Source organism: Varanus komodoensis, unplaced genomic scaffold, assembly GCF_004798865.1.
Source record: "Varanus komodoensis strain SLA01 unplaced genomic scaffold, ASM479886v1 scaffold1, whole genome shotgun sequence".
Classification (NCBI taxonomy): domain Eukaryota; kingdom Metazoa; phylum Chordata; class Lepidosauria; order Squamata; family Varanidae; genus Varanus; species Varanus komodoensis.
Window position 1 is genome coordinate 12058720 of NW_025335268.1, and position 21834 is coordinate 12080553.

A 21834-nucleotide genomic window follows, 5' to 3' on the forward strand; every position below is an offset into this window, starting at 1 on the left:
TAAATATGAACTATCCAAGAACATTTCCGACAGCAGCAGGCCTGAAACCTGTGGCCTCAATGAGCAGCACAGAATGACAGCATAAGAATCGCATTTAATTTGACAGAGCTATGAATATTTAAAGTTTTATAAAGAAAATACAGGGAGGCAATCAGCCGTATTCAATCCTCAGCTCAGGGGAACAGAGCGATCTTCCTGGGTTGTCAGCACTTGTGTGAGAGATTAGGGGTGGAGTGGGGAGAACACATCAGCAGAACATCCAACCTCTTCTCAGTAAGCTTGCTAAAGGATGGAGGATGGAAAGGAGGCAGATAATTAAAAGGACACTCTGACACCTAAAAGGGTTTATTTAAAGAAGAAGAAGAAGATGAATTGCCTGAGTCTTCGCACAGGACACTGCAACACTGAGATATTCAAGCTGGACCTGTTGATTCAGGAACTGCACTGGCTATGTGATAAGGCATTTGTTATGAAAGGAGAAAACGATAAAAAATTCTTCTCTTGAATTTAGGGCTTAAATGGTCCTGCACTGAGCAACTGCTATGCAATTTGTGAGCACCACTTTGTGTAATTCCTAGAGAAATGAAGGATAGATGGACTCAGGGAGCTGTAAATCAGCAAAGACTCCTGAAGCCAATGCAAACTGAGAAAGCAAAGCTCATGTTTGGAGGCCTAAATTATGGGATGCAAATATCAGTCTTTGGACTTAACAAGTCATAGGGGACTTGTAAGGCATTTAGCCAGAGCTCACAACATGGTTGAAATTTCAAGTTCTGATTATGAAGCTTTCCATCATGGATGGGAAACCATGTTACTGGGTCGTTGTGACAAAACCAATAAAGGGTCTTGTTGTTCCTCAGAGACTACTGAATTTGTTGTTAGGGATGTAAGAGGAAGCAGCAATTGATACAAATAAGTTCAGATATCTTTGCAACCAGCCTGCAAATTCTGGAGCAGCCTAGCTGTTTCCAAGTTGCATGGACTTGGTGGCTTTGTAGACAATTTTTTAAAACTTTTGGGGAAGACTCACACAAACTCGCAGTTGTGCTACTGTGCATGAGCACAGGTGGAATGAATCCTCAGGCACCCCTGCAAAAACTCTGACTCCACCAATGACTGAATGATGGAAGAAAAGACATCAGACAGCATTTTTAAAAAACACAGAGTGGAGTTTTTAAAGCAATCTATACATCATGATTAATTGTAGAATAAGCATCCATGAGGTGGACTCAAATTCTTGTCCACAAAAGCTTGTTAATCTTTAAAAGGCAGTCTTCCATATCCTGGTGCCCTCTAGACACTGCGTACATGGGGGCACATCATGGGCCTATAGGCAAGGCTAGGCCATCAGACAAAACAGAGAGAAGGCACTCCATGCTGCTGAAGCCATCTGAGCATCAAGTTGACCCAGAGACCCAGGTCACATGAGCTACTAGCCTGCTCCATCCAGGGGACTGCAACCCTGTCCAGAAGAGGTCAAACACTGTCCGCCTGCTCAGAAGAACCACCCACTAACAGCACCTCTTGCCTGGATTGGGCTTCAGTGAGTCATTTATTTATTTATTTAAAACATTTTTATGCCGCCCCCATCGCAACAAAAACAAAGATTATACAATAAAAATATTAAAACCCAGTGCATCTCGGCTTAAAAATTTTTTAAATCCTACAAATAGCCAATAAAGTAACACTTGAAATAAGTTTTAAATAAAAAGGTCTTAGCCTGGCGCCGAAAAACAAATAACGACGGCGCCAGGCGGACCTCTCTGGGGAGCGCATTCCATAGTACCTCCTCCAGGTACTCACCCTCCTAATTTCATTCACAGAGGGTTCCCAGAGAAGGGCATCCATTGCTGATCTCAAGGGGCGGGAGGGCATATATGGACGCAAGCGTTCCTTTAGATACCCAAGACCCAAGCCGTTGAAGGCTTTATAGGTCATAACCAACACCTTGAATTGGGCCCGGACTTCAATGGGGAGCCAGTGGAGCTGACGGAGAACTGGGGTTATATGAGAACAACACCCAGTCCCCATAAGCAGCCTGGCAGCTCTATTCTGCACCAGTTGAAGTATCCGGGCCGTCTTCAAGGGTAGCCCCATGTAGAGCGCGTTGCAGAAATCTAATCAGGAAGTTACCAACGTGTGTGTCACTGTCGCCAGGCAGTCCTTCTCCAGGAAGGGACGCAGCTGATGGATCAGTTAGCCCTCATCCAGTCCATTGTTGCATCCAGGCACTGTTCTAGCATCCATAGCCTCATCTGACGAGTATGAGAAGGAACAGAGCTGCATGCTATCAGTGTACTGATGGCCGCACACACCAAAACTCTGGATAATGGCATTCTGTGGGTTCATATAGATGTTGCATAGTATGGGGACTTTGGGAAACTCCATGCTGACAATTCATGGGGTCGAACAATATTTCCCAAGCATTACTTTCTGGAGCTGACCTTCAAAGCAGAAGCTGAACCACTGCAATGCAGTGCCCCCACTCCCAAATCAGACAGTCATCCAAGAAAAATAGTATGATCAATGTTATTTAAAGCTGCTAAGAGATCCAGCAGTAGCAACAGGGTGACACTCCCTCTGCCTGCTTCCTAAAATAGGTCATCATACAGCGTGAATAAACTTGCTAAAGCCTGATCTGAACTCCAACTGAAAAAGAGGCAGACAATCAGTCTCTTCCAAGGGTGCCTGGAGCTGGCCATCCACCACCAATCCAAGGAAAGGAATATTTGCAACATCTAAACCTGTTGAGGTATTCCAGGTCCAGAGGGGGTTTCTTCAGCAGCCACTTCCTTCAGGTGGTCTGGAACCAACCCCTCTCTGAATGAGGCCCAGCTATTTTTTACAAGCCAGGAGAAACAATGATTCCATATGGAGCAGGTTCCATAAATTTGTCCAAGACCTTTGCGAACATGCTCAGGCTGTACCAGCTGAAACTTCTGAAAATGCGACCAGGCTGTGGGCTCTGGGTAGCTCACCTGATTCAATGATGATAACAGTGGAGTCAGTGTCCTCATTGATGCAAGAGATTTTGTCCTGGAAATGCCTAGCAAATATATTATAGTAGGCCACAGACAAGTGTATGATGTCCTTAGGACAAGCGTGCAATAGGCCCCAACCCTAGACACCTCTGATGGGGGATAAACAAAATAAAGCAGTGAGATGTCGTTTCTTTGCTATTCTCTCTGCCCCTGAGAATATCCAATTCAGGGCACATACCTGGGTTCAATTCCATCTGCTTGGAGTTTTCCTCCATCTGCAGCCAAGCCATCTCCTGTTTTGTTCTATCATTCAACTCAGCGGTACATCACAGAGCTGCACAACCTCTGCTACAGAACGATGCTTGGGAGCAATCATGCCAACTGCTTGGGTCATCTCTGTATTCCAGAGATCAAGCAGAGATTCAACAAGACCACCAACCATATCAGCAAGAAAACCCCAAGGGCTCTCTGGAAACCATCTGCCTCCAGGCGTGGACTATTTTAAGAGGTCCCCACCCCTGCAGAGGGGGAAAGTTGTCATTAGTCTTAATCTCAGCAGGTGGTGCTCTGGCTATGTCAAGCGTGCTGATTTAAAGTCCCCCACCTCAGTTTCCCTCTTGTCCAACAGAGAAAAAGAAAGCGAGAGTGTTACATGAATCTGGCCCTGTGCCACGAGTGTTGCCCTCTTGGGAACAGCTGTTGAAGTTCCTTTGAACTGAGCTCAACCGTTCTACCTGGCAAGACTCCGTTTCTTTTAAATGTAACTTAAATTAACTATTGCACTTTGAATGGAGCAATGGAAATGCCTGTAACATTTCCCCACCTCCACCACCCTGCCTTCTATTAAGATCCTTGGAGGGGGAGACTGTCATTTTAATAAGCTGTTAATAGCTGCACAAGCAGTGTAAATGGCTGCAAAATGGTCCCCGTTATGTTCGTTGCATAGGCTTGCAGGAAGCAAGGCAATATTCAAAGAGCTTTACCTTTGGAAAAACAACAACATATTATTAAATCAAAGCAGAATGTATTTCCTCCATGCAGTTTCACCTGATGTAAAGTAAATTTGAAAAAGAACCCGGTTACAACCCCAGCAGAGTAGGTCACCTACTCCTGTGCCTTGAACAGCCAGATGACAGCAAGTGACTCGACAGGTAAGCTTGTCCCAGCCTGGCTGCACAGCGATGCAAAGTCACCTGTAGAACAGCATCTTGTTTCAGTCTGTTAAGACGCACGGGGAGCGAAAAATATGGCTGCAAACTACTGGATATGAGCTAATGGCGTTCACCAGAGTGGTGTTCCACATCCCACTCCCAAAGACAATATCTGACCCAGGACCTTTCCAGCATATGCAGTTTCTATCTGTTACCCATGCAGTGCTGTGCTGACATCTCTGCTCCAGTTTCTTCTGACACAAAAGATGTTTTTTCTTTCCATTCCCCCCACCACCCCGCCTTTCTTAGGGTGCTTTAGAATTCATTTCAGCGTATTTTAATACCATGGCTCTGAATAGCCAAAGCTCTCTGGGGGATTACAAAGATTTAAATCCTAAAATGACCATAGTATAATACTATACACACAAAATATAGCCATTTAAACGTTCAGCAACAGCCATAACAGACCATCTATCCCAGGGGCCATTAAAAACTGATCACGGGCTGTCAAATGTCTACGAGCAGGGACAACTCTCAACCTGCCACTGAAAACAGTTACAATGCCGGCATCAAAGAGTCCTCCCTTGGGAGAGCATTTCATAGTAGGGGGCCACCACTGAGAAGGCCACTTCCCTTCTTGCCATCCTCTGAGCCTGCCCTCTGTGACCCAAGTCCTCCCTCAACAGCATTTCCTTGCCAAATGCCTTTATTTCACACACAAGTTCTGAGCCTATACAATATGAAATGTTGAACCCTCCTGGGTGAACATTCTTCACCCAGACCTGTAATTTTGAATCCTCCTGCATCTGTCCCTGGAGGAAGAGCACCATGGAATCGGGCACGCCTGTGTCCCTCCCTCTGGGATCCCCACACCCTGCAACTGTGATGATGGACTATTGGGTCCACCTCTCAGGAGGCAGAAGTTCCCCTTCCAATAGACTCCCCATCTCAAAATCTCCTCCTTCAAGATATTGCTCTTCCTCATTCCCATGAGCAGAGAGACTGGACCCTTCGGCTCCCTTTGAAAAAATCTCTCACATAGCAGGCACAGGCAGGACCCAGGGCTTGGACTGCAGCTGGAACTACGTCCGCTTCAGCAATTGTCTTTTTATTTAGTTAGTTATTTACTAAAAGCATTTCTATCCCATTCTTCACTGGAGTCTCAGGATGGCGGTACAAGAATAAAGCACAGCAGCAGCAACAAATAACAAATAAAAACCCATTTTTAAAACAGCATCAGATCTTAAAATATTGGGAAAATAAAAAGGTTTTGGTTTGGTGCCGAAATGAATAAACTGTTGGTGCGCAGTGTGCCTCTCTGAGGAGCAAGTTCCAAAGCCAGGGTGCCACCACAGAGAAGGCACTTCTATGGGTAGCCACTCTCCTGATCTCTTTCAAAGAGGGCTCGCAAAGAAGGACCTCTGACTCAGATCTGACCCATCTTATGTATGGAAGGAGACGCTCCTTCAGATACCCAGGTCCTAAACCATTTAGGGCATTAGAAGTGCCTAAAACACCATAAATTGGGCCTGGACTTCAAACAGAAGCCAGTGCAGGCAGTAAAGGACTCTTGTTATCAGAATCTGAGCTGTCAGTCCTGCCGGGATAGGCCAACTCCTCAGACTCTGAGCTGTCAGTCTAGCCGAATGCATGCCCCCGAAATTTCCCCAAATGTGACACTCCCTTAAATAGGAAGATTCATAAAAGGAGAGGTACTCTGTTAAGCATTGCAGTCTGGAGCCATGTAGTTTTATGAGTCAAAACTAGCAGCTTGAATTGGTTTCAGAAAGTTACTCTGCCAGTATGATCAATCCAGAATGGGCACTGTATGCTCAGTCATTTAGATCTGCACTAATACGCATCGGTTAAGCTGCAGTTTCCGATCCAGCTTCCAAGGAAGCCCCAAAGTAATCACACTTCAGTAATCTAACTGGGCAGACACCAGAGCCTAGACGGCTGAAGCTAAAGTATCCCTTTCCAGATGGGGGCAATGCTGGGCCACCACCTGAAGTTGGCAGGAAGCTAACAAGCATTTTTTGGTTTTAGCAAGGATATGACAAGGAGTTAACAGGCGATGTGACAAGGATTTTGTTGGTTTTAACGAATTGTTGTGAGGTGGCCTGTGGGTGTGTTTTGCTTTCTACTTCCTATCTGTCTGGAGCACCCCTGGTTGCTTGTACTTCTGAAAAAGCTTCATGGGGAGAGGTACTTTGTGCTATCTCTCCCTGGACTTTAATTGAAATGTGGGGAGCTTGGGAGGCAGCAGGCCACCCATGAAAGATGGGACACAGACACACACACATCCACACAACCCTTGGCCAGCTCATAGTGCAATAAACACAAGTAGCCACACCCCACCTGTTCCATTCTTCTGGAATTCCTTCCACACAATTTCCTCAGGGGCTTGAATGCACGCATTCGAATTGCAAGCTAGCATGAAAGGAGCAAGAGTTCAGTGGCAGAGCATACTGTTTTCCATGCTAAATAAGATGCAGAGGTCTATCTAGGCCTCAAGAAATGAGACAAGATGAGTCCTAGGACAAAACAACACACAGCATGCAACTGGCGTGCAAATTCCATTTGGGGAGTGAAACTTCAACCCACTTTTCCACTTTGGCCCTTGCAGATTTCACTCCACTTCTCTTTCTTGCATCAAGTTGTACGTTGAGCAAATTCATGGAAACCGTGGTAGGTTTGCTTGCTTCTCAATGGAGACAACTGGGACAAGTCATATCTTTAATGTGGGGGTTCTCTAGATTTGCTTGTTTTCTTCAGATGTTTTAAATGGACAAGTTTGCGCAAGTGTGCATGATCACAAGGCTGCCCTCCCCTGCAGGGCTGTACTTATAAGAGCTTCTCGGTTCCATCCCTCTAACCTGGCTGGAAACACCAAGGGAAGGAGGAAACCGACAAAGGCTTCCACATACAGGAATACGGCTCTGCTGGACTGAATGAGGAAGTTCTATGAAGGCTGAGCATGATGAATTCTACAAGAGGTTATTTCTCTGCAGGACTGCAAGGCGGTGTGGTGTAGGGTCAAGAGTGTGAGGAGAAGATTTGGTTTCTCCTCCTGTTCAGTCATGAAGCCCACTGCATGACCTTGGCCCTGCCACTGCCCCTCAGCCTACCTCACAGGGTTGTTGTTCTGAAAACAAGATGGAGAGGATGAGAACTTTATAACCTGCCTGAATACCTTGCAGGAGGAAAAGCCAGAAGGAAGAACTGGACTGGGACTCAAGCGAACTGGGTTCTAGTCCCCACTCAGCCATGGAGACAACTGGGTGACTTTGGGCCAGTCACAGACTCTCAGCCCAGCCTAACTCACAGGGTTGTGGTTGTGGTGATAAGATTGAGAGCAGGAGGAGGCAGGGGATATAAGCTGCTCTGAATTCTTTAAAAAGAAAATGGTGGAATATAAATCTAATAAATAAGTCAGATGAGATATAAATGCAAAGTAATAGTAATGCTACACAGCAGACAAGTGGACTTGTAGTATATTATGAAGAATTTTCATTTAGCTCTAGTTGTTGCTCTTCAGGGTTCAGCAACTACTCTAGGATCTTCCAAAAGTTATATTTCTGAGATTACTGTGCAACAAAAGGCAAGACACTTCTGTACACCGCTCATTCACCTCATAGGTAAGGTAAGAACACAATCCACAAGCACAACCTCTATGCATTTCTCTGAAGTGTTCTTTTCTTTGAATTTCTTTGCAAAAGCTGTTCCTTTTCTATCAAACTGGATGAAACTGGATGAAAATGTGGGAGACATTTTTGTCACAGCAGTAAGTATAATTTGCACAACATATCAAATGTAACAGCACCATTGAAAAAATACAATAGGAACAATTACAAATAGACCTAGCATTCATAGATAAATGCATAATAGAAATAGAATAAATACAATATCCAACAGAATAGCACAAATAAATTAAGTTAATGCAATAACACTAAACAAGAGAGAGAATAAAATGTAATGCAGAAATATCTTTTTAAGAAACCCACTCCCTGGTTTTTCTCAGATTCATTAATTCATTCATTACCTTTTATTGTGAACAGTTTTCCTTCCATTGTCTTGGTGTCTTGTTTGCAGTACCTGTGGTATTAGTTGTGATACAAATATTTCGGTGCAAACATGTATTTCTTTTTATGTGCATTAACTTGGATCCAGAGTAGCTGATGTAACGGCACTTCCTCATCTGTACAGCAGGGCTGCTAGTTGCCCCAGCTTCTTCTCCCACAGCTAGCTGCCCCCTCCCTGCAGCATGCCAGAAACCCTACAGGAGGTCTCCTGACTCCCCCTTTCTGCCAGACACAGATAATTTGGGGAGGGGCATGCGGTTGGACACTGGACTGGAAAAGTGGGCATCCATGAGCATTTTTTCAGATCCAAGCTCTTGCAATGAGCAGGATCCAGCCCTGCTGACCATTCCAAAGGGATTATTTGGAATTATGCACACTTCCATTGAAGGAAGATGACTGTAGAGTCTTACCTGGGGGGAAGCTCCACTGTGAGGTTGCTCAAGTCAATACACAGAATGTGCAATTCCTACTGATTTCAAGGAAAGAATTTTGCACATGTGTACCTCCCATGCTGAAACCAATGGGATTTCAAAATGCTTAACTTTGCTATATCATTAAAGTTGCAAAACTTGGGGTGGGGGCAAGGGTTATAAATGTTCCTTTTTCAATGCACTTATGGCACTATTTAAACTTTATAGCAGTACTAGTTTTAATTTTAATTTATTAATTTTAACATTTTCTTGATAGATCTTTACACACTTTTATATTTTATAAATATATTTTATATATTGTTTGCTGATGGCATTAAGAAGTTGGTACGATGCTGGGAAAAATGCATCACAAAGGAAGGTGACTATGTAGAAAAGTGATGTAACTTTTTGAAATTCTTAATAAATAGAGTTAAAGTAAGTGCAGAAACTGTTTGAAGAACCTTTGTATATATATATTTATGTATTACAATATTTTAATTGCATTATTTTATTAATGTTATTATCAATATTTTATTCCAATGGTTGCCCAGAGAGCATTGTGCAAACAAGCAGCTTTTACACAAATTAAATAAATAGGTAATAATCCATGCAAGGTGTAAGACGTGGTAGTGGTCATCTCCACTGCTGTCTTACCTTGCATTCTAACATTTTATCTAGATAGCCATTTGGGGCCAACTAGATTTAGGGATGGCAAGGAGGAGGGAAGGAGACTGGGTCACCAATTGGAATTGGTTTCGGTCCCTAGACTCATCTCCTCTCTGACCCTAAGCAACCCTCCTTTTCTCCTCTGAGACCCACTCGATTAAAATCTCAGTGGGGGGGCGGGCAGCTGACACAGCTCTTTCCCTGCCCTCTGTGAAGGAGGAGTTCAGGGGCTCGTGTTTGGAGTCTGGGCATTGATACTGGAGACCCCCCAAAATCCTCTGGTCTTGCAGATCATGTCAGAAGACCTTAGAATCTCACCCAAAATGCTTAACTTTGCTGTATCATGGCCTTTCTTCTCCCCAACTCCAATATTACTAATCTTCCAGGGTATGTGGGAAGCTGCTCGAGGCTTTAAAGGTAAACACCAGAACCTTACACTGGCTTTTGATAAGAAAAGGTGGAAAATCAATCTGGAAGATAACAACGTCCCTAAAGCCCAAAGGGGACCTTCCTATAAGTCAGGGATTTGAATATGGGGTTTCTCACTGGCAAGACAAGCTCTTCAAGCTCTTCTGGAGCAGGCAAGACAAAGCAAACGGCACCTCCTGACAGTTCACCCAGGCTGGTTAAGCATTTTTCTTTCAGAAGAAATGTTGTCTTTGCCCAGTTCAAATCCAGATGGAAGCAGGATAAAAGAACTGCTGGCTTTTTAATTCCTTCTTCAACAAAGGATGCATTTTTATTATTATTAAAGGTAATTATCTTCTGAGTAATAGCTTGCTTGCAACATTGTGTATATAGATAAAGCAAATTGTAAAATAGTTACTGCACGGCATAGGCAAATTAATAAAATGAATAGCTAACCATTTGGAATCATAGACTATTCTGCCAAGAGCTAGTGCATTAAGGGCCATAGCTGGTGTAGTTAGAAGAAGGCAGGAGATGCAAGGCAGATTCATTTGGGATGATGGAAGACAAACAGCAAATAAGACTCATATCAGCAAGAAAAAAATCACCTGGCTTGCAATGGTAGTATTACATATACATGAACATGCACTGTGGAACCAAGGAATGGAGAGATGGTAGTGGCCCAGCTGGGGCTTGGAAGGAGAACCTGCTGTGCACCTTGACCAGGAGGGGACCACTGCATCCACGCCCTGCTTGTGGGATTCTGTGGGAAGCTGGCTGGCCACTGTGTGAACAGAATGCGTGATAGATGGACTTTGCTCTGGTCCCACAGGGCTCTTCCTAGGAGTGGTCACTCAGGGACATCAATCAGAAGCTGAAGAGGGCATCCCTGGACAAGGGATGGACAACCTGTGGTGCTCCAGAAGTCTTGGCCTAGAAGTCCCACGAACCCTTGGTGGCACAGTCGATAATAAATTGGCTTGGGAATTGTAGGCTGAAAGGTCCAGAGGGGCACAAGGTGTCCACCTCTGCCTTAGAACATTTTCATGGAGTTATTGGGCCCAGAGGCGAGGGCCAGAACTCCTTCAGGGCATGCCTGCCTTGGCAACTGAGGGCAACCCGGCTGTGGGGGAAGGCAGGCCAGCCTGCCTCAGTGCGTCTGTGGCTGCGTGCAGGAGTGAGGACGGCAAGCAGTTGGGAGCCAAAGCCAGTGCTGGGAGGTTTCCTGGAAAGGGTGGTCACTCACGATTTGCTCCCAAAGAGAAAATGCACGAAAAAGAGGGAAAAAAAGGTAGCAATTTGCATAATATTGTAAGCCGTCCTGAGACATTGTCATAAAGGATGGCATATAAATGCTTTAAATAAATAAATAATATTTGTATATGCTAATTAGTATGTATAGATGCAAACCTAGACATTATTTTTGCTCTATATGTCTATTTAAATAATATCTCCCACTAGGTGACATGTACTTCTGCCTGTTCAGTCTGTTATCCAGGGGTTGATGGGCAGCGGATGGAATGGTTATTACCTTTAAACTGAACCTGGACACCTAACTCCTTCAAGCACAGGATACCCCAAAATAGAGGACTGTCTTCTGTAAAAGAGCATGCATGGGCACCTCCTGTGTGGTTTGAGAGAGAGAAGAGATGCTTCCTTCTAACTCCAGAGGGTAACCTACAGGGGGGCAGTGATGCAAATCCATAACCAAATAGTTAATGCAGCTGAGTCCCTGTTTTGACCCATCTACCATCTCTCTGCTCTTTATTCTCTAACTAAGAGGCCATCTCTACCTGGATAAATTTGTCAGAGGGAGTGGATGACCATCACACTAGAAGTCTTTGAAGCCCAGGAATTTTGTTATAGTCAAAGCATATCTCTCCTGCTTCATAAGAGGCAATTCCTTGTTATTCCAAGGTATGTTTGTAGAAGCATCAAAGCAGCAATTGCCGTTTTGGTGCATGGGGGTCTAGTACTTCCTCGAGCAATTCTGCAAGGAAGTCCTACAATTCTGAATAGAGGAGATAACCTCAATAAGAATTGTTCATATGTTGCCACATCGCTCTCGATTGTGTTCCTCTCTGTATTTGGTGCCAGTGCTCAGTTCCTGCTACGTGAACCAGCCTGCACAAGCCTTGCCCCCCTGGGCTCCCCTTCCCTTGCTCTTACATGGAGGCCTTTGGCTCTGCTTTCAGCCTAACCACAGTTTCCTTTTAGGGAGAAACTCAGAAAACTGTGGCTTCTGGTTTTCAAGGAAGTCAGGATCTTAATCAGACAAACCACAGTTTAAAGAAGCCACACTTCCCCAAGCCTGATCATGCTGGGAAACCATGGTTTGTTTGCAAGCAGAATTATTATGGATTATTTGGGTTTATATGTATTTATTGGATGTTGCTTTGTAAGCCATCCAGAGACCCGCAATGTAATTGGATGGGATAAAAATACCCAAATAAAATAAAATAAAATAAAATATAAAGTGTGCATTCACAGTCTGCCCATAGGGAAGGTGAAGGGAGAGCATTCGTGCCTGATACTTGCACAAGCTCTTTCACATGATAGGAAACTGTGGTTTCTCGTTACATCTGAACTGGGCCTGTGTCTCTTTGAGGGTTTCTGGTTACATTCCTAGAACTGTTGTTATACTGCAAAATATTGTTCCATTAAAACATGACTTGGCAATATAACTATTAGTGGGAAATCATCTGGCGGAGTTTCCCAGAGCTCTCTCCTGAGATCCATCCTGTTCAATCTTTTTCATCAATGACCTGAAGGAGGGGACCAGTCTGCTGATCGGATTTGCAAGTGATACTAAAATGGGGCAGTGGCTACAACGAGGAGCAGGTACTCTGGATCCAGAAGGATCTGGACAAACTATGGGAGTTGGCAGGCGATAACAGGATGGCGTTCAATGAGGATAAGTGCAAGGTCTTGCACTTGGGACATAGGAATGGGTGCCATAAGTACAGGTTAGGGAACAAGTGGCTGAAAAGCAGCACTAGTGAAAGGGATCTTGGGCTACTGGTTGACTGCAGGCTAAACATGAGTCAGCAGTGTGATGCGGTGGTCAAGAGGGCAAACGCCACCCTTGGTTGCACAGCCAGAAGCGTGGCTTCTATATCGAGATGTAACTGCCTCTCTGTAAGACTCTGGTGCGTCTGAAGCTGGAATATTGTGTTCAGTTCTGGGCCCCTCATCACAAGAGGGATATAGCAAGGTTAGATTCAGTGCAGCGAAGGGCCGCTAGGATGGTGGCTGGTTTGCAGGGAAAGCCACATGAAGTGAGACTGAGAGAGCTGGGTCTTTTCAGCCTTGAGAAGACTCAGAGGGGACCGTTAGCAACATGCAGGTATGTGAGGGGGTGTCATGCAGAGGTGGGTCATGACCTTTTCCCCCCAGCAGTGGAGGGCAGGACGTGTTCCAATGGAGCAAAGCTCAGGGAACCAATATTCAAGGTGGATGCCAGGAAGTACTTCCTGATGGCTAGGACCCCGAGGGTATGGAATGGGCTTCCATGGGAGGTGGCTGAGGCCCCATCACTGAGGGTGTTCAAGGACAGGCTGGACATGCACATGGTAGGCATGTCATGAGCAGAGCCTTCCGGAGTCGGGGGTCAGACTAGATGGCCCGGGAGACCCCTTCTGACTTGCCCTGTTTCTATGTAATATATATTACAGACACAGGAAGCCCAGTCCAGATTAGGGCTGTAGCAGGGAGAACAGGTTAAGGCCCTTTGCCTGTACCCTAGGGTCCCATTCTCAGCTTGCTCTGAAGTAAGAAGGGGAGTGAGAGATGAACTTTGGGCTGAAGAACAAGTAGGAAAAAATATTTATTTTCTTGAAGTATAGAAATGGAGGGTCTCTCAATGAAACTGTCGGGCAATGAATCTAAAGCAACCAGAAGCACATAAGCATCAACAAATGCTATTGATTGTTTCAAAATGTGACATTGCCCAGGACTATGACTTTGGAAACAAGCAAGTTGTGCACAGAAATAAAACTTAAGCTTAAAGAAGTCCTCTAAATTCTACCCCCAAGCTCATTCTGTCTTCTGTCCATATCAGATTATGAATGTTGACTTTCTTTGCAGAAAAATCCATTTCTATTATTTCTGTACACATTTTTCTAAATGTGCACAACAGTTGTGAACCTGCTTAAATATTTGCATGTTCTCCCATTAATTAAAGTGTGTTTTTGCACACTTTTCAAAAGGACAGCTATTCCATGTACATTTTTCAAATCTACACATGATGTTGAACAATTTTTTTTAAAGGGGAGTTCAGAAAAAAACCTCTTGTCCACAAAAAACACTGTAGGTTTGGAAATGCACAGACTTCAACCACAGCTTGTGTTCAGATTGGGAGGTGTGACTTGGCAAATCCTGATCAAAAATGAACTGAAGAGATTTTTTTTAAAAAAAATCTCAGCACTGGTGCAATCTTGCTCGAATGCAGGCCAAGCCAGCATGCAGCATCCCACTTTTAAAGCAAGCTGTATTTTTTTTAAAACCAGTGAACTTTGCATAAATTCCATTCACATTTTGTACAATTTGTGTACATTCCAGCTGCAATTTATACTTGTTATGGATGAGATTTACACAGATTTCTCTGGCTTTAAATAATGCTGCTGCTGATGATGCAAATTGCAGTCAGTTTTAAATGTGGCAACCATAAAAACTAAACAAACAAACAAACACTGCTTAGTCAACCTGCTTTCAACTCGTATGCCAGCAAGATTCCAAAAGTCCACAGAACAGAACTGACTTTTTCCGTGTGGCTCATCCCTTCTAATGGCAGGAACTGAGTGTCACCTTCTCGCATTCCCAAAATTCCATCCCCACATTCCCCAAAGACCTTAGCACTGCTTTGTGTAGCTCCTGCAGGACAGGGGCTGTCTTAACGCATGGGCCTGATGGGCACTTGCCCGTGGGCCCCATACTAATCTGTGTATGTTAACCCTTGGAAAATTGGAAAACTTCCAACATTTACAGTAGTTGTAGTTGTCGTAGGGGCCCCAGTACACTGCTTTGCCCGGGGCCAATAATGCTGTTAAGACGGCCGTGCTGCAGGACTCTTTGAGGATCAGCATCTTCTGAAGTTTTGCGGGGTGCGGGGATGGGGTGTGAATTAGAAGGAGCTGTATGAGACAGATATCCTATGAGAAGCTCTGCAAGGAGACCAAAGTGAGAAAAATGATGTGAATTATGTTCATGCATTGCCTGTGATCTTAAAATATTTGGGGAAAGCAGACTTAAAAGGACTTGCTGTGTTTACCTACAAATGCTGGTGGGTTCATTTTATACTATTCTCGATAGTCACTTCTATCAACATTGCCATTGATTGGTTGTTTTGAGCGGTTCTTCAATAAATGAAGTTGACTGTCAGCCATTGATTAGACATCTTCCCAAAGCCCATGAAGATCAGGCTCCGCTCTGTATTTCGAGCGTGTGGGGAAAACAAGGAAGCAAAGCTGCATCACAGAGTCCCAAGATGTCAGTGTCAAATTGTTTGGTTAACACATGGTGCAGTGGCCAGGCCTTCAGCACCCGTTATCTATACATTTGTCAAGGTGAGTGACATCTGCAGCAAATTAAATTGTCCAAGCAGCTGTTGAAGCATCTTAGCTTCTTTAGCTTTACCGAGATCTCCTTGTTCAATCCTTCCTTGAGTATTGATAACAATGCCTGCTGCTGTCTTCCAAACAAGAAAGATGGCCCTTGCTTGGGGAGAAGTTCTGTGCTTGCCCTGCATGGGAAGGACAACCTACACCGAAATGAACTGGCTCAGTTGTTAAGATCATAATCAGACTCCTGGCTTATGATGCCTCCACTTCTGAGGTGGGCTGGCTAGCAACCGGAGAGGAAGCTCTCTCCCTTTGATTTTCTTGCACCTGATGAAAGTGTTTGTTTCCCTGGGTTTGGGTCAGGGCCAGCCTCAGGCAGCAGATGCTGTGCGGACAGAGCACTGGTAAGACATTGGAGGAGAGCACCGTATGTACCTTGTAGTCTAGGATGTGCCCGCTAAGCTTGATTGCTGCCCTCCGATGCAGGGATGGATGCTGCCCTGTCTCCAGGCTTGATTAGATTCAACTGCCGGCCCAATTGGCTTCTATATCTGCAAAGGGTGTCAGGCCACCTTGCCCTTTTCCTGCAGCAGCAAAGTACCTTAGGCTGACCCTTCTTTTGGTAGGTTTGAATGGCTTTGGCAATAACTCTTTGCCTTAGTTTCTCAGACAGTCCTATTTACATCTACTCAGACGATAGTCCCACTGAATTCAATAGGAGCTCCACCCATGGAAGTGGATATAAGACTGCAGATTAATTTCTCTCTGTTGCAGTGAAATGTTATCATTATCAATCTTTAAATTGTTTTGATGACCATTCTATAAATCACATTTGAAAGACAGAATTAAAGTTTGGTGAAAACATGTATTTCTCTAATGTACTACCTTTCCCCTAAAGTCATCCATGTTGTCATTAGTATCGTTAAGGTTCTATTTTTATGGACCCTTGATTTCACCCCCCCCCCCACCGCCTGCAGTTACAGTTTCAGAAACCAGGCAGGAAAAAGAAATGCTTGCCTTCGACTTTACTGCAAGCATCTGTACCTGTTCCTGTTCTGTTGGCATCATGGATAGTGAGTCCCATCTGCTGAATAGCATTTCCCCCCTTCTTTCTGGGAAGTCATGATCAGCTTATTTATCTGAGAGCATGTCGGCAGTGAAGGCAGAGGTTCTGAGGGCCTTTCTACACATTCCTCTGTAACAAGCCCAGGTTCCCAATGGCACTGCATTCAAGAAAGGCCCCAAGTTCCTCCGATCTCTTTCAGAGGTGTAGTTGCACAAAGCAGGTGCTTCCAAAGGCCTGACTGCCCTCACTGGCATCTAGTTGACAAACCCCTAAAAACATGATGCATGGAGAGGCCTTATAGGCCAACTGCACCATGCAGAGGTCTCAGATAATGTTTCAGTGTGGTGGGAACCAGAGCAGTTTGAACATGGCTCCCCATACCCTCCAGTCAGTGGCTGGCAGCAATGTGCCTGCAACAGAGACTTGACCTTTCCTGCACCCAAGAGCCGCTGCTGCGGAGCCCTGCTTTGCTAATTCCAACATCTGGGCATTTCATTGGTCCTATGGAAGCCAATGATGTGCAAGCATCATTGCTTTGTCCATGGGTTGAATCGGACATTATGTGGATCACACGTAGGTCCGAGTGAACTGCCTTGGAAATTCCAGGGCTCCATGTGCCAAAAGGTCCATTTCATTCCGCCTGATGAGCACCTGCCTGTAGCCACCCACAGCCATGCAAACAAGCACGCAGCCCAGCTTCCATCCCTGTGAAAGCTGCTCTTGAGTGAGTGGTCCACATCCCCCAAGACCCACATGCAAAAATTGCACAAGCTCAAGAGAGAAGCAAGAGGATTCTTGAAGTGTGCATGCATGAAAGGGTGTGTGTGTGTGTGTGTTGGTCGTTTAACAGACACAGCTGATCAGCACGCGCACACGCACAGAGAGACACTCATCACACACAGGAATACTCTGTGTTTTAAATTTATTAGTGCTACCCAAACCATCCCAAAAAGAAAAGCCTATCAAACCACCTGCCCAGTGATATCTTCCCCCAACTTCTAGCAGTGAAGTTACCAAAATATACCAGATCCACAAGCACAGATTCCGTTTCTTCCTCCTCCTCGCATCGGTCATTGAAGTTACCAAAATATACCAGACCCACAAGCACAGATTCCGTTTCTTCCTCCTCCTCGCATCGGTGCCAACCGAGTGGACGACGCTCTTCTGCCTAAACATAGACGGTTCCCCCTTTCCCCTGCTTGGCCATGCTTTGCTTTTGCAGTCAATGTTTTGGCACAGATCCCGCAGCTTTAACAAGCCTTTGTAGCAGCGGCAGGAGGAAAAACTCTGCTGAAGAAGACAGAAAGACAGACAGACAGACAGACAGAAAACAAGAAAGAAAACAAGAAGGGAAGGGGAGGGGAAGGGCAGGCAAGGCCAGGCCAGGCCAGCTCCGCGCTCTCCTGCGCAGAGAACTGGCATGCCTTCTGCCGACAACCGCTCATCGACGCTGGAAGGATTTCAGCATGCCAGGCGACGTCGGCGCAACTTGTGTGTGCGCGCCGGCTGTGCGCGTGTGTCGGTCGTATTACGCAATGGCTTAGAGCAAGCCGCGCCGCGCCTGCACGGAGAGCCTCCCGGGAGTTTGGGACCGTGGAGCGGAGCCCTCGTCCCCTGATGCTCCCCGAAGTCTGGCCGCCCGCCCCGTCCACCCTCTCCGGCTTTGCTCCCCTTGCCGCCTCCCAAACCGCGCCTCCCACTTTCCTTTGGACGCGCGCTGGGCGGCTTTCCCGTTCCTTCTCGCTTTGCCTAAAAAAGTATTTTGCTTGCTCCGTTTGGCGTCGACGGGGGGAGGCGGGTGGGCGCCCAGGTGGATGCTTTTGCTGCAGAGCCCCTTTGTTCTAGGACACGGTCTCGGCAGCGGGGGGAGGCATCTCTCGATCCGCGGCTGGCGAGGGTGGATCCCCCCTCCACCCCTCCCTCCGTGTGCGCGCCCTCGCGTGCGCGCGCGCGCCTCCCTCCGCTCCTGCCGCTTGCCTCTTCCGCACAGCTTGTCTTACAAGCCGTGCAGGCTCTGCCATCTAGAGCACTTTATGAGATCACGCCAATGGGCTGGTTTCCCCCCCACACTTCTCTTCCCCCTCCCCACCCTTCCCTTCCCACCCATCCATCCGTGTGAGTGTCTGCATGTGTGTACGCGTGTTGGGGCTGGGTGGGTGCTCCCCCTCCTTTTCTCTCTCACATACACACGTCTACACAGAAGCGGGACTGCTATCATGAACTTGGAGACTTGCGATCGCCACATCCATGTGGTACCCAGGGATGCCTTAGGATCCGGACGCTTGAAAAGCCCGCAGGCTGCCTAGCTGCTCAAAACAGTGTTTTGGAAGCAAAAAAGAACAAGTTTATTCTCTCTCTCCGCTCTGTCGGTCTCTCTCACACACATATCAGTCTTCGGTCTTTTTGGTTTGTTTTTTGTGCGATGGATATTACTGAGTAAGGAGTCTCGCGGATTCTGTCATTTGGACTTCGCTGAATCAGGTTCCAGCTGCCAAGGTTTCTTCATTTTTGTCTAGCTGGATCAAGTGAGGATTAAGTATATATGTGAATATATATGTATATACACGTATCTTTTAAAAAAGGATGCATGGCATAGAAAGAAGAAACAAGCACCTTCCCGAGATTGTATTACCAAATCAAGGATAAATGTGATTTCTCAAAGGTAAGAGCTGGGGTGTTTCCTGTAAAACTCTCCGTGTACATAAAATATAGTTTTTTCTTGGATATCAGGGAAAGCTTTTCAGATGGATTTGAAGGCCATCATAGGAGAAAATGTCTAACTTTATTTGTATGTTAGTAAGAATCGTGACAAGTGAGATCTGGTTGCGAGGAAGAGGCTTTGTTTCATGTTTTGCTTTGCTCTTCATATGAAAAAGGAGTTGAAAAGAATTGCGGTTTGTTGGTTGGTTTGTCAACCTGATGCTAGTCATTCAAGATAATTTATACTGGCACAGATCACAGATCAATGTGGGTTGGACAAAAGGGCTAGCAGAATTACAGTATTTAATTAGAAGAATCGAGGCAAAAGGAAAATGGAGAAGGATGTGAAAGCGACTTAGGAATGAAAAAGAAGATCCTGCAAGACTAAGGAAGAACTTTGCTCTGCAGATAAACTCTGTTATGTGTATAAAGTATGCAGTTCAAGGACAGAGGATCTTGGGAGATGTCATGAAAAGACGGGAAGTTAAAGATGCATGACAGCTGAGGCAATTGGGCAAGAAGGGAACTACTGAGGTCAGATGAAATGTCTCCATGTCTTAAACAGGCAGCAATTTCTGATAATGTAAAATAAGATGATGCTAGTGGGATTGGATAGTCTGGATTGTCAGAGATTTGTGCCATGGTCATGTCATTCCAGCGTCAGCAGATGTTTACAATTCCCTGAAATGGGTAAGAGGTGGTGGAGTTTGTATGTATGTAGTATGACAAGACAGAACGGGAAGCCTCTCTTGCTCACTTTCTCTGACACACACACACACACACACCCCGAAACAGACTGGTGTTCTGCAACCAAACTAAGATGAAGGGAAGGGATATATTTTAATCCAAGGGTACTCCAGCAAAAAAAAAAAAAAAAATAGTTGGGCATCTCACCATGATCGGTAAACAACTAGGACTTTTCAAAGCCCCACACCCCTGTGTGCATGGGTAGCCACTATATATCTTTGTGCACACTTAAAGGGACATACGTGCACACATGCACATGTTCACCCAGAAAAGCAATGTGAGTAGGTATTTATAGCGGGAGTACATTTTGTGTGGGGCTGCATTGACTTGCTAATTTTCTCCTCCTGGGAATGCGAAAGACGCCTCACTCCATGCTCTGTGATGAACCCTTGTGGGCAAGAGCAACTTTTTTCTGCTGTACTTGGCGACAGGAGGAACGCCTATAATATGAAGAGTATGAAGAATTCTGCCTTGAGGGACTCCCAGGAAAATGCATCGATTAGTAAACACGCACACAGTCCAATATACTGCACCAGTCAGGGGAAAGTCCAAGGGTTGGCATTCACTTGCTCTGGTTTCAAGGGTTCAGAGAAGGGTAGAGCCTCAGCGAGCATTGGGCATCAAGTGCTAATCTGGTCATGCGAACGGTTGCTTTTGCAGGATGAAGGGGAATCACCGGAAAGCTGGCCATCGCTTGTATTCCAACATTTTCATTTTGTCCCCACTGCTTTGGTTGTTATCCTGCATACAGTTAGTGTGCAATTAGTTGCGTATTGGCACATGTCCTGTTTCTGCTGTTTGCACACTCTTGTCAAAACAGAGCAAAGCAAAGGCGTCTGCGAATCTCCTTAGAATTGATGATATACTGGAAGGGAGGCACTGCAGCTTAGAAAATAAAAACCCTCCAGATAGCTACTCATAGTTAGGCATCTATATCTTGTACATGATGGTTTGCATGATAGCTCATATGACATTAATGATATTTAGAATCTAGGTGCTATTTGAGGAAATTAATGTGCCACTACAGGATTGAGTTCCCTATGCATCCGCAGAAAGCAACAGAAGTCCTGCTTTGCCAGTCTTCTTCTCAACCTGTCTGTTTCCTCCCCCACTTGGACAGTTATTACCATTTAACGACACTTGCTTAAATTAAATTTAGAATATCATCCTTGCATGTGTCCTTCCCCCCCTTGGGAGAATGGGAACCAGCACACTTGGCATATCTATGGAAGCCTCTGTGTCCCTTTCTACATGCTGGGATGGGAGCTGACAGTTCCTTACAAGTCGTCTCACTCGGTCTCTTTAGCAAAAGCCATCTGTCCATCCACTGATGTTTGAAATGTGACAGTCATGTCTCTTTTGGGAGTGCGTCTACTGAAATGCTTGTTCCGGAGTGCAATGGTGTTGCTTGCCAATGAATGTGGGGCACCGTGTTGAGCAGAAATGGGCTGTGAAGCTGTATTAAAACAATCACATTTGAGTCGTGATTGTGCAGGTGGGTGTTTCTCTCCCTCTTAGTTTCTGGCTGACAGATTGAAGTGAAAGATGGTGTCTTGACAGCCTTGAACACTTTTTGGTCTCAGCAGGGGGAGAGGAAAGGACACAAGCAGAAAAGGCAGGCAAGATGCATCAAGAGCCATTTCTTTATACTTTACCCAAACCTCACAGTGTTGCTTCTCAAAATGGAAACCAATTCATGCATTTATGCTTTTAGTCATAGACATGAGACTTTGGCATAATGGTTGCATCCAGTGTTAATCGACTTAAGACAGTGCAGTGCAGAGGCCAAAGTTTTGAGTAGGGACTCGCAAAAAACCCAATTCTGGCCCCCAGTCAGTCATGGAACTTACCAGGTGATTTGGGGGCAGTGATTGACTCTCAGCATAATCAACCTCACAAGGTTGTTCTGAGGATAAAGTAGGGAGGAGGAAGACTACATAAATCATCTTAGGTTCCTTATAAAAGGGAGGGAAAGGAGATCTACCTGTAATAATAAATGAAGTCACATTCATTACAATAGATCTACTCTAAGTTGGATTAACACTGGATTCTCAGCTTCCCAAGG